Below are 11,861 nucleotides of genomic sequence, written 5' to 3' on the forward strand. Positions count from 1 at the left end.
TCCTCTCCCACTCCCCCTGCTTGTGTTCCCTCTCTCGCTGGCTGTCTCTATCTCTGTCGAATATATAAATAAAATCTTTAAAAAGAATACCTTCATTACAATAATGGTTTAAGCTATAAATATATAATAGGTTTTAATAGTTTAAGCTATGAATTTATACTAGGTTATTCAACAATCTTCCCATTGTGAATCAGTTAGCTTATTTCTATCTCTTTTTCTTTTTCTTCTTTTTTAAATTCACGATAGCTAATGCTATGATTCATTCACTCACCAAGTTAGAATCTTTTCTGGCTAGATGATAAAGCAGGGAACAAAAAGGACGAAAGCCCTACCTTTGTGGAACTAATGTTCTAGCTGAGGAAGGAGCAATATACAGATGACCTCTCTGTACATATAAAGGAATGGCATATGTTATAAAGAACATGAAGGTAAGATATGGGTATACATGGTAGTGAGGAGGCTTTTAGAAAAGCTGAATTTGGAAAGTCTCTCTGGGGAAAAGATATTTGAGCAAACATTTGAATGGAATGATTAAATCATAAAAATTCTGGAGCGTAAAACTTCTTATTGCAAATCTTTTTGACTATTTGTATTTCTGTATGTGGATGAAAATCAATAAATGTAAGAAATGTACATAATTTCATGTCATATCCTAAAGTCGCTCCCCAGCAGGCACTTAACATAAAAAATCTAACATTATACCTCATTACCAATGCAATATAAACATTCTCAACTCACTGGTTCCCACATGAGAGGTTCAAAATATGGCTCAGAGAGTTCCATGCGTACTCAGGCCAATTTCCTTATCTGGTAGGTTAGAGGTCATATATCTGAAAACCAACTTTGGTTTCATATTTGCCAGCAAAATCCTCACCTTTCTTTTTTTTTTTTTTTTTTTTTTTATTTATTTATGTGACAGAGAGACAGCCAGCGAGAGAGGGAACCCAGCAGGGGGAGTGGGAGAGGAAGAAGCAGGCTCCCAGCGGAGGAGCCCGATGTGGGACTCGATTCCGGAACGCCGGGATCACGCCCTGAGCCGAAGGCAGACGCTTAACGACTGCGCTACCCAGGCGCCCCCTCACCTTTCTATAAAAGAAAATGTAATCAACGTCCATGGATAGGATTTGAACAGGTTCATCTCTTTGGGTTCAAGTTTATTGGCAGCAGCATACCTACTTATCTTTATACTTATGAAACAATCCAAAATATCCTGTGGAATCCCAGTAGGCACAAACCTGTTATATTCAGCAATGCGTAACCTGCGAAGGGTTTCTGACAGTCAGAGTGCATAATGGAGACTGCCTTTGCTTAGAACTTTACATAATCACTTAGCCTTCCTGGAGAAGTTCCCACATTCAGCACTACAGTCCTTTGAACATAATGCAATAGGACAAATGTCAGGAAATACACTCCCATAAAGTGAAATAAATCTTGTTCTTTAACCCAGAAATGACTATAAACATTACCTTCATGGAAATTTCTCTCATATGCATATTCTCAGCTTCTGCAAGGAGAACACTGAATGACAATTAGGTAGTGGTGTTTTAATTGAGGACAAGATTAAACCTTATTTATCAGATTCTCACATAGTGCAAGCTGATCATTTGGTCTGTATGCTATAGTCAAGACATGACACATTGACCTCAAAGCATTCGAGAATTGTTTAATTTTCTTTGACTAAAAGAAAAAATGAAATGGATTTTAGTACATTGTCTCGAGAAAGAATTATACAGTATTTATCCTTTTGTAGTATGCTTATATATTTAGAAATGGCATTTTTTCTTAACATTTCCTTTCGTAATATAACACTGTAGGTTTCTACCTCACATAGATGAGAAGTTGCCGAGCTTAAAAAACCGAAACAAATACTTTGTCACAAGTCCAAGCTTCATTAGATTCAAGAGTAGGAAATAGTGATTAAGAAAGAGAAGAAAGGCAATGAGATGAGAACGGATCTCGAAACTATAGAGAAGAATTATGTTAACATCGGGCATGTAAGGGTCAGAAGTACCATGAGAGGAGAAAGCAGAGAGAGTAGAAAAAGAGACCTAAATCATAGAGAGAAATTAAGAGACAAGAGGGAAAGGAAGAGAAAATAAATGTCAGTAGAGAGGATTGTCAGATGTCAAATAATAATTTAAAAAATGTCAGAAAGGGCAGAAAGGGGAAGTAAAAGATCTAGAGAAGAGGTAAAAGACCTGAAGTCAGGGTTCTTTTGACGGAAAATTACACAATATCACTACAACTATGTTGCAATTAAGAAGAAAATATCTCAAGGATACATAAGTTTCTCAGAGAACACAAGACATAAAAGTTACCAGATCTTTCCAAGGACTAGCACCAGGAACTAGAAAGCTGACAGTGTCAAAGATTCTTTTTCTTCTACTCTTCCCACTGGCTTCTGGTTGGAAGTTAGGTTTTTCTAATGTCTGCCTTTCATTGCTAGTTATTTATCAACATCAAAGAGTGCTAGGATTTCTGAATTTTAATCCCAAATTATCAAAGAAGATCATTCAATCCAGTCAGGTCAAGGATCCACCCTGGTATAATCGCTTCAGTCATTCTTCACGAGGGAGTGATAATTAAACTGAGACGAGTTAGTCTTCCACCTGTGGGAAAGTTCTCAGGGAAGGAAGTCCTGGAATAGGTAGGAAAGTTCAAAGATAGCTACTTCTTAGAAGTAAAGAAGATAAATGAAAGGAGTAATGGGAGAAAAATGCCTGCAGTCAGTATAGGAGTTTTGAAGAAAAACAAACAGGAGGAGAGAATGGGAGAGACAGAACATGTTAGAGAGGAATCAACCCAATGATAACCACAGTGCTTCCCCTTCATAAATTTGTTTGTGAAAACTACCTAACACCACAGAAACTGATTTTCGGCTCTGCATTTTTAGGAAGAATGAAATGCCTACTAATGAGTTCACATAACTTAATCTTCCACAACTGACATATTGAGGGCAAGGATTGACTTTTTTTTTTTCTGATTGTGGTGAGAAAATTAACAGGGGATCTACCCTTGTAATAGATGTTTACATGTACAATACAGTACGATTAACTATAAGCAAAATTTTGTATGGCAGTTCTCTAGAACTTATTTGTCTTGAATAACAAATTCCTTGTGCCTTGTGCTGTGCCTTGATTAGTACCTCCCCAATTATCCCTCCCTTCAGCCCCTGGCGACCATTCTTGCCTCTGCTTCTATGAGTTTGACTATGTTAGATACCTGACAGAAGTGGAATCTGCGTTTGTCTTTTTTATGACCGGCTTATTTCACTTAGCATGATGGCTTCAACTTTCAACCATGTTGTCATGTATGTTGGGATTTCCTTCTTTTTGAAGGTGGGATGATAATTCATTGTGGGTATATATCAAATTGTCATTATCTGTTCATCTGTTGATGGACATTTAGGTTGTTTCCACATGTTGGCTATTGTAAATAGTGCTGCAGTGAACATGGGAGCGCTGATATATCTTCAAGATCCCAATTTCAATTATTTTAGTTAAATACTCAGAAGTGGGATTGCTGAATCCTATGGTGGTTGTATTTTTAGTTTTTTAAGGAACTTTTGCACTGTTTTCCATAGAAGCTGTGCCATTTTGAATTCTCAACAACAGTGTAGGAGGACTCCAATTTCTCCACATCCTCACCAATACTTTTTGGTCTCTGTCTCTCTCTTTGATAATAGGCATCCCAACAGGTGTGAGGTAATATTTCATTGTGGTTCTGATTTATAGTTCAAAGATAGTGATGATGAGCATCCTTTCATATATTTGTTGGTTGTTTACATATTTTCTTTGGAGAAATGTCTGCTCAAGTCCTTAGTCTTTTTAAAAAAATTGGGTTATTGGCAGGGGTGTTTTGTTATCAAGTTGTAGAAATTCATTATATATTTTAGATATTAATCCCTTACTAGATACCTGGTTTATATCAAATATTTGTCCCATTCCATAGATTGCCTTTTTGTTTAGTTGATTATTTTCATTGCTTTGCAGAAGCCTAGTTTGATGTAGCCTCACTTGTTTATTTTTGTATTTGTTGCCTGTAATTTTGGTGACATAGCAAAAAAAAAGATATTGCCAAGACCAATGTCAATCTTTTTTTTTCTACAATTTCTTCTAGGAGTTCTACAGTTTCAGGTCTTACATTTAAGTCTTTAATTAATTTTGAGTTGATTTATGTGTTTGGTATAAGGTATGGCTCCAATTTTACTCTTTTGCATGTGGCTGTCTAGTTTTCCCAACACCATTTATTGAAGAGGCCATCTTTTCTCTGTTTTGTATTTTTGGCACTGTTGTTGAAGATCAGTTAACCAAATATGTATGGATTTATTTCTAGGATCTGTTTTATGTTCCATTGGTCTCTCTATATATGTTCTTTTGTCAGTACCATCCTGTTTGACTGCTGTAGCTTTGTAATATAATTTGAAATCAGAAAGTGCGATGCTTCCAGCTTTGTTCTTTTTCCTCAGGTTTGATTTGGACATTCAGATTCCTTTGTAGTTTCATATGAATTTAAGAATTGTCTTTTCTATTTCTGTAAAAAAAAATTTCATTGGGATTTTGATAGTTACTGCATTGAATCTATAGATCAGTTTGATTAGTATGGACATTTTAACAGAATTAAGTCTTCCAATACATCAACATGGGGGTGTCTTTCCATTTGCTTGTATTTTCTTTAATTTCTTTCATCAGTGTTTTCTAGTTTTTGGTGTATAAGTCTTTTTCCTTCTTAGTTAAGTCTATTTCTAAGTATTTTTAAAAATTTTTAATGTTATTGTAAATGATCATGCTTTTCTCATTTCTTTTTCAGACTGTTGTTAGTATGGGGAAACCCAATGATTTTTGTATGTAGATTTTGTATCCTGCAACTTTACTGATTGTATTTATCAGTTTTAGCAGTTTTTTTTTAATTTTTTTGAAAAGTCTTTAGGGTTTTCTCTGTATAAGATTACGTCATCTGCAAACGGGCAATTTTACTTAGTTCTTCTGATTTGGGTGCCTATACAATGTCAAATAGAAGTGGCTAGAATGGGCACCCTTGCCTTGTGCCTGATCTTAGAGGGGGAAAAAAATTAAGTTTTCACCATTAAGTATGACATTGACGGTTGCCTTTTCATATCTGGGCTTTATTATATTAAGGTAATTTCCTTCTATTCCTAGTCTGTCAAGAGTGTTCATGATGAAGAGTGCCGAATTTTATAAAGCACTTTTTCTTCATCTATCAATAATATCATATGACTTTTATTCTTCTATTAAAATTGATACTTATTTGTTGAACTACCCATGCATCCCAGGGATAAATCCCAATTGGTCATGGTGTATGAAACTTTTAATGTGCTATTGAATTGAGTTTGCTACAATTTTGTTAAAGATTTTTGAGTCTATATTTATCAGAGATATTGACTTATAGCTTTTAGCTCTTGCAGTGTACTTATCTGTGTTTGATATCAAGATAATGCTGGCCTCAAATATGAGTTTGGAAGTGTGCACCCCTCTTCAATTTTTTGGAAGTGTTTGAGAAAGATTAGCATTAATTCTTCTTTAAATGGTAAAATACAACAGTTAAGTCATCCGATCCTGGGCTTTTCTTGTTGGGAAGTTTCTGATAACTGATTCTATCTCTTTATTACTTATAGGTCTGTTTCTATTTCTTCATGATTAAGTCTTGATAAGTTGTATTTTTCTAGGTATTTATCCATTTCTTCCAATTTTTCCAGTTTGCTGTCATATAATTATTCAAGGTAGTCTCTTATCCTTTTTATTTCTGTGACATCAGCTGTAATGTCTCCTCTTTCATTTATAATTTTTATTTGAGTCTTCTTTTTCCTTAGGTAATCTAAAGTTTGTCAGTTTTATCTTTTTAAAAAATCAACTCTTTTATTGATTTTTTTCTATTGTGTTTCTATTCTCTATTTTGCTTATTTCTGCTCTAATCTTTATTAATTCCTTCCTTCTGCTAATTTTGGCCTTAGTTTGGTCTTTTTTATTTTTTCTAGTTCCCTGAGATGGGAATTTCGGTTGTTTATGTAAGACCTTTCTTATTTCATTTTTTTCCTTTCATTTTTTTAATGTTTATCACTAAAAACTCCTTTTAGTACTACTTTTGCTGCATCCCGTAAGTTTTGATAGGTTATGCTTCTATTTCTGGTTTCTCAAGATATTTTCTAATTTCTCTTTGATTTCTTCTGTGACCCATTGTTTCAAAATACTTTATTTTCAAATTTTTGCATTTTCCATTTTTCCTTCTGCTTTTGAATTCTAGTTTCATCCCATTGTGTTTGGAAAAGGTACTTGTTATGATTGCATTTTTAAAAAAATTTGATAAGACTTGTTTTGTGAGAAACGTGCAATTTATCCTAGAGATTATTCCATGTGTGTTTGAGATTATTATTCTGCTTGTTTTGTATATGTCTGTTAAGTCCATTTGGTCTGTACTGTTCAAGTCTGTTGTTTCTCTACTGATCTATTTGGTTGTTCTATCCATTATTGAAAGTGTAGTATTGATTTCTCCTACTATTACTAAATTGCTGCCCATTTCTCCCTTCGATTCAATCAGTATGTTTTCATTCTATATGTTTTCTCTCTCTATTTAGGTGTTCTGATAGTGAGTACATATGTATTTATAATTGTTATATCTTCCTGTTGAATTGACTCATTATTTACTATGTTTCTTTGTCTCTTGTGACAATTTTTGACTTAAAGTCTATTTTGTGTGATATCAGTGTAGCTAGTCCTGCTTTTTTGTTGTTGTTGTTTACTATTTTCATAGAAGGTTGTTTCCTATCCTTTCATTTTCAGCTTAGTCTTATAGGGAATCCCTTGTGCATGATAGTCTTATTTCCCTTGCTGCTTTAAATATTCTCTCATTGTCTTTGACTTTTGACAAGTTGATTAGAATTTGCGTCAGTATGGATTTCTTTGGATTCACCTTACTTGAGATCCTTTGGGGTTTTCTGGATCTAGATGTCCATTTTATTTCCCAGGTTTAGAAAGTTTTCAGTCATTAGTTCTTGAATAAGCTTTTGGCTCTTTATTTCTTCTTCTGTAACTCACATAATGCATATATTGGTCTTCTTATTGATATCCCATAAATATATTGAACTTCCTCACTTTTTTTTCTTTTCACTTCTCTAACTTAAAATATCTTCAAGTTAGCTAATTCTTTCTTCTGCTCAGTCTAGTCTGACATCGAACTTTCTATTAAATTTTTCAATTCAGTTATATTTTTTAGCTCCAAAATTAATGTTTGGTTCATTTTTATCTTTGTTCAAATTTTTATTTATTTTCATGCATTATTCTGAGCACAGTAAGCATAATGAGCATTTTGATAATGGTTATTTTTAATTCTCTATCAGGTAATTCATATATCTCCATTTCATTAGGTTTATTTTCTGGATTTTTATCTTGTGCTTTTTTTTTTTAGGATCATGTTTCTCTATTTTTTTGTTTCATTTGTCTTGACTCTTTGTGTTAGTATTTGTATATTAGGCAAAAGTGCTACCTTTCTCAGTCTTTGTGGATTGGCCTTATACAAGAGATGATGTTCATCAATCTAGCCAGTCAGAGCTTTTGTAGGCCTCTCAAATATTTTTATTAGTCCAAACCACCACTTTTGTTCTTATTCCTTCCAAGAGACAGAAACTAATCCTTTGGGTGGTAGCTGGAAAAATAGAACATCAAATGCACTGTCCAACTCTTTCTTTCCCCAGAGACAATCTGGGAATGGGAGTTTTTCACTAGCTGTACAGTATGTGTGTGTGTGTATGTGTGGTGGCAGTGGTGGTATTTGTGTCATAGTTCAAATAACCTTCATTCTCAGTGGTTCTGATATCTAGAAAATGGCATGTCCCATCAGTGCTCTGATTCATGCAGCAGAGAAGCTAGTCCTTTGGAAGCTTTGGAAAAATTGGAACTTTTGATATGCAGTCCAGTTCTGTCCCTACCCAAAGAAAAGCTGGGAGCTGTTTTTGTTGTTTTTAATGTGCTTGTTCCATATTGAGCAGGAGGAGGAGCCGTGGTAAGTGCCCATACACTAGTTTAATCTATTGCCTTGTTCTCTGTTGATCCTCGAGGTCTAACACATACTGAGTCCCATCAGTACTCTGAACCAGGCAAGATAAAAGTTAATCCCTCAGTAGCACCCAGAAAAGTTGAAATGTTGAAGGTGTGATCCAACTCTTTCCCTGCCCAGGAAAAAGCTAATGGATAGTTTTCTTTCTTTCTTTTTGTTTGTTTGTTTCTGCTTGCTCACTCTGTGCTGAGCCAGAAGGAACTGTGTTGAGTGCCCACATACTAGTCAAACCACCACCTTTGTTCTCTGTATCCCCAGGGATCTAATGTAAACGAGGGTCTGTCAATGCTTCAAGACAGGTAATTAATGCTAATTTCTTGGATGCCACCCAAAAAAGTTAGAACTTTGGATGTATAGTCCATATCTTTTCCTCCCCAGAGAGAAACTGGGAGCTGTTTGTTTGTTTGTTTGTTTGTTTGTTTGTTTTTTCCTCCCCACCCACTTGTTCTATGTTGAGCTTGAAATGTAGCTGTGGTGAGTGGATGTGTTCAGATTAAACTGCTGTCTTTGTTTTCTATAGTTCCAAGGTTCTAGCATATGTTGATTTTGTCATCACTGAGACAGGTGAGATAGAAGCTGTCCCTTGGGCAGCACCAAAAATACTCAGAATGTTGTCTGTGTGGTCTAATTCTGTCTCTCTTCTGGGATAAGCTGGGATCTGGAGGTTTCTTCCTAATTATATGGCAATGTATCAAGGGTGGGGATCATGGCCATTTCAAGAAGATGTGTCCAATTATTCTATCAGTTTTGTAGCTGGCTTCATACTTTCCCAGGCTGCAAGACCTTTTCATCTCAACTAGTTTCTGAATTTCTCACAATAAGAATTGATCTTTCTATTGCTGTTGAAATAATTGTCCATTGGGGAAAGAAAGTCCAGGGCTTCCTATTCTGCCATCCTGCTGACATGACCTGAGTCTTACTTGTTTTTATGCCAGCATTTTGCAAAATATCAGGCGCTTAGCGCTTATGGATTAAGGATAGAAAGCATACTATTGAAACTTTTGTGCTACTGATTTATTGAATCATATATTCATTTTTAAAAAGGAGTCTCTTGTTTACTAAGCACCTTTTTTCTTAATATGAAAGATTCCCCATAGGAAAGACATAGATAAAGTGGCCAACTTGACATACCTAACGCACAAAGTGCTCCATACTAGGTTCCTTGAGTAGGTCACATAAAGAGTGTCCTTCTTTTCTGCCTGGATCCGGGACAAAATGAGAGGCAAGATATAAGGCCAGCAGATGGAGAATCAACATATGTCCTTTACTACTGATAAAGGTTAAGAAGGATGTAATGGAAAAAGTCAAAATTGCTTTGCTTATTGGATCCACAGAAAGAGATTGATTTACCAACTGGGAAGTTTTACACTGGGTCAACCACTCTTACAAAAGAACGGGTCATCCAAGAGAAATAAAAAGGAAATGTGGTATCTGTGAGCATTCCTAGAAGGCAGGAAACAAGAATGGTTTACCCCTATAGCCCTCCAAATTAATGTACACAAGTCTAAATTATAATGAGTGTGATACATTAATACTGAAACCAAAATATCAACAGATTATTTTTAAAAATAAGAATCAAAAAGTTTTACTAGATTTTGTCTTAAAGATTTACTTTCACTCATTAATGATGTCATTGATTTCTGCTCATAAATAATACATCATTACAGTTTTTATTTATTTCTTAATGATAACAAGGCTTTGGTTATAATTCTCCTACATTAATTTAGTGGAAGCTATCCAATGGCAATCTATTAGATTTTCCCAGTTAAATTAGCATGATGGACTTTTAATGGATCTTTTAATAAACATTATGATCAAGAAGATTGTGAAGTCAAAGTCACTCTCAGTGACATTTTTGACTTTGTGTAGTAACAGTCCTCAGTCATTGATTCTGGTCCTCTGAGTAATAACTCAAATGCATTATTAATATATATCTCTACTGTTATCAGTGAAAAAGTGAACATGGACTATGCCAAATTTAACAAGATTTTTTAAAAATACACTGTTTAATTAGTTAATCTAAAGTTTTCGTTTCCTGTCATTGTGGTTCTCCAACTCTGTGATCTTTCCCAATGAAATATAAACAGAAGAGATGAGATTTGATTTGGAATTGAAACAGAAATAGATGTACCATCTATTTGCATTTATGTCTTAGGGTCTTGTGTTCAGGTGACTCACAAAGGCAAATCTCGAGTTTAACTTAACCAAAGTGTAAAACCACATTTCCTCTGCAATCTGAATTCTTAAGATTTTCATGTTCAGCGGGGTGGCTATTTCTCTTTGCTCTGTGAAAACACACATCTAGACTCCTTGAATTTGTGAAAGCAGGAGAACCTCAATAACTGAACCTGGTTTCTGTCTTAAGAGAAGGCTGCTAAGCTGCATGCTGAGATTCTCCTAGGACATATTTGAAAGAAATTTCTGCAGGTGGTTGAGAGTTGTCCTTTATGCAGCTGCAGTAATGGAATGAAAATTGCTTACTCTGGGAACATTGTATCATCCTTAAATTATCTGTGCACTACTTAAGTAGTTTACATTGCTGTAGGGATAGGAAGACTCAGTTATGTTGCCATCCTGCCATCAACACTGCCTATAAACACTGAGTATTCAACACAAGCAAAGCAAATCATACTATATTTTTTATTTTAAACTTTTATTGCATTTTTATTGGTATGTAATATACTGTGACTAAGAAAAGATGGAATATACATATAAAGACAAAGAGGAATTTAGGAAAACTTTTCCATAATCATTTAAATATATACACTGTTAATATTTTAGTTAATAACCATTCAGTATATTTATATAAGAAGTATATGTGTTTTTCTTTATTTTCCCTCACTCATGTAATACTAATGCATCAAGAAAACTCTGGGACACCTGGCTGACTCAGTCAGTAGAGCATACAACTCTTGATCTCAGGTTGTGAGTTCAACCTCCATGTTGGGTCTACAACTTACTTAAAAAATAAAAAGAGTATTCTATATGCATTACTGCTGTATTTTCTAATTAAATACAAATATTACAGAGAATTAGAAAAAATGGAAGACAAATATAATAAATTGGATTGCTATAAATCCTTGTTCTCACAACTACTGAAAATATATTAAGATATAGCTATATATTTCATTTTCCCAATTTGTATTCTCAATAATTGATATATTTAAATAATATATTAGAACATATTCCATGTCGATGAATGTAGACAGGCATCAGTAGCATAGTGCTCAAAAGCATTGTCTCTAGAGTCAGATTGCCTGGTTTTCTGATGTAGGGCTACCACTTACTTGTGAAACACAGAACAAATTGTGTAGCTCTATCGTACCTCATCTCTGTATTGGGAGATCAAAGCACTACCTCTCTGATACAAGCATTGTAAAGCAGTTAGTACATAGTATTTTATAAAACATATAAAATCTTACAATTGTACTTCTACTGTTACTGAAGTTTGTCAAGTGAGTAGATATACCAGAGACTATTTAACCGATTCTTTTTTGATGGATTTTCATAGCATTTTCAATTTTTCACTGTTAAAAAGAATGTATAGTCCTTATACATTCATCCTGATACATTTGTCAGATTATTTTTTATAATGCATTGCACAAAATGGGAAGTCAGAAATTATCCATTTGAAAGAATTTCAAGAAATACAGAAATGTTTAAAAATTATTACTGGAGTATAGTTGATATACAACGTTTATTAGTTTCAGGTGTACAACATAGTGATTGGACAGTTCTACACATGACACAGTACTCACCACAGTAAGGGTAGTTGTCATCTGTCACCATAC

This window comes from Ailuropoda melanoleuca, chromosome 15, assembly GCF_002007445.2.
Source record: "Ailuropoda melanoleuca isolate Jingjing chromosome 15, ASM200744v2, whole genome shotgun sequence".
Lineage (NCBI taxonomy): Eukaryota > Metazoa > Chordata > Mammalia > Carnivora > Ursidae > Ailuropoda > Ailuropoda melanoleuca.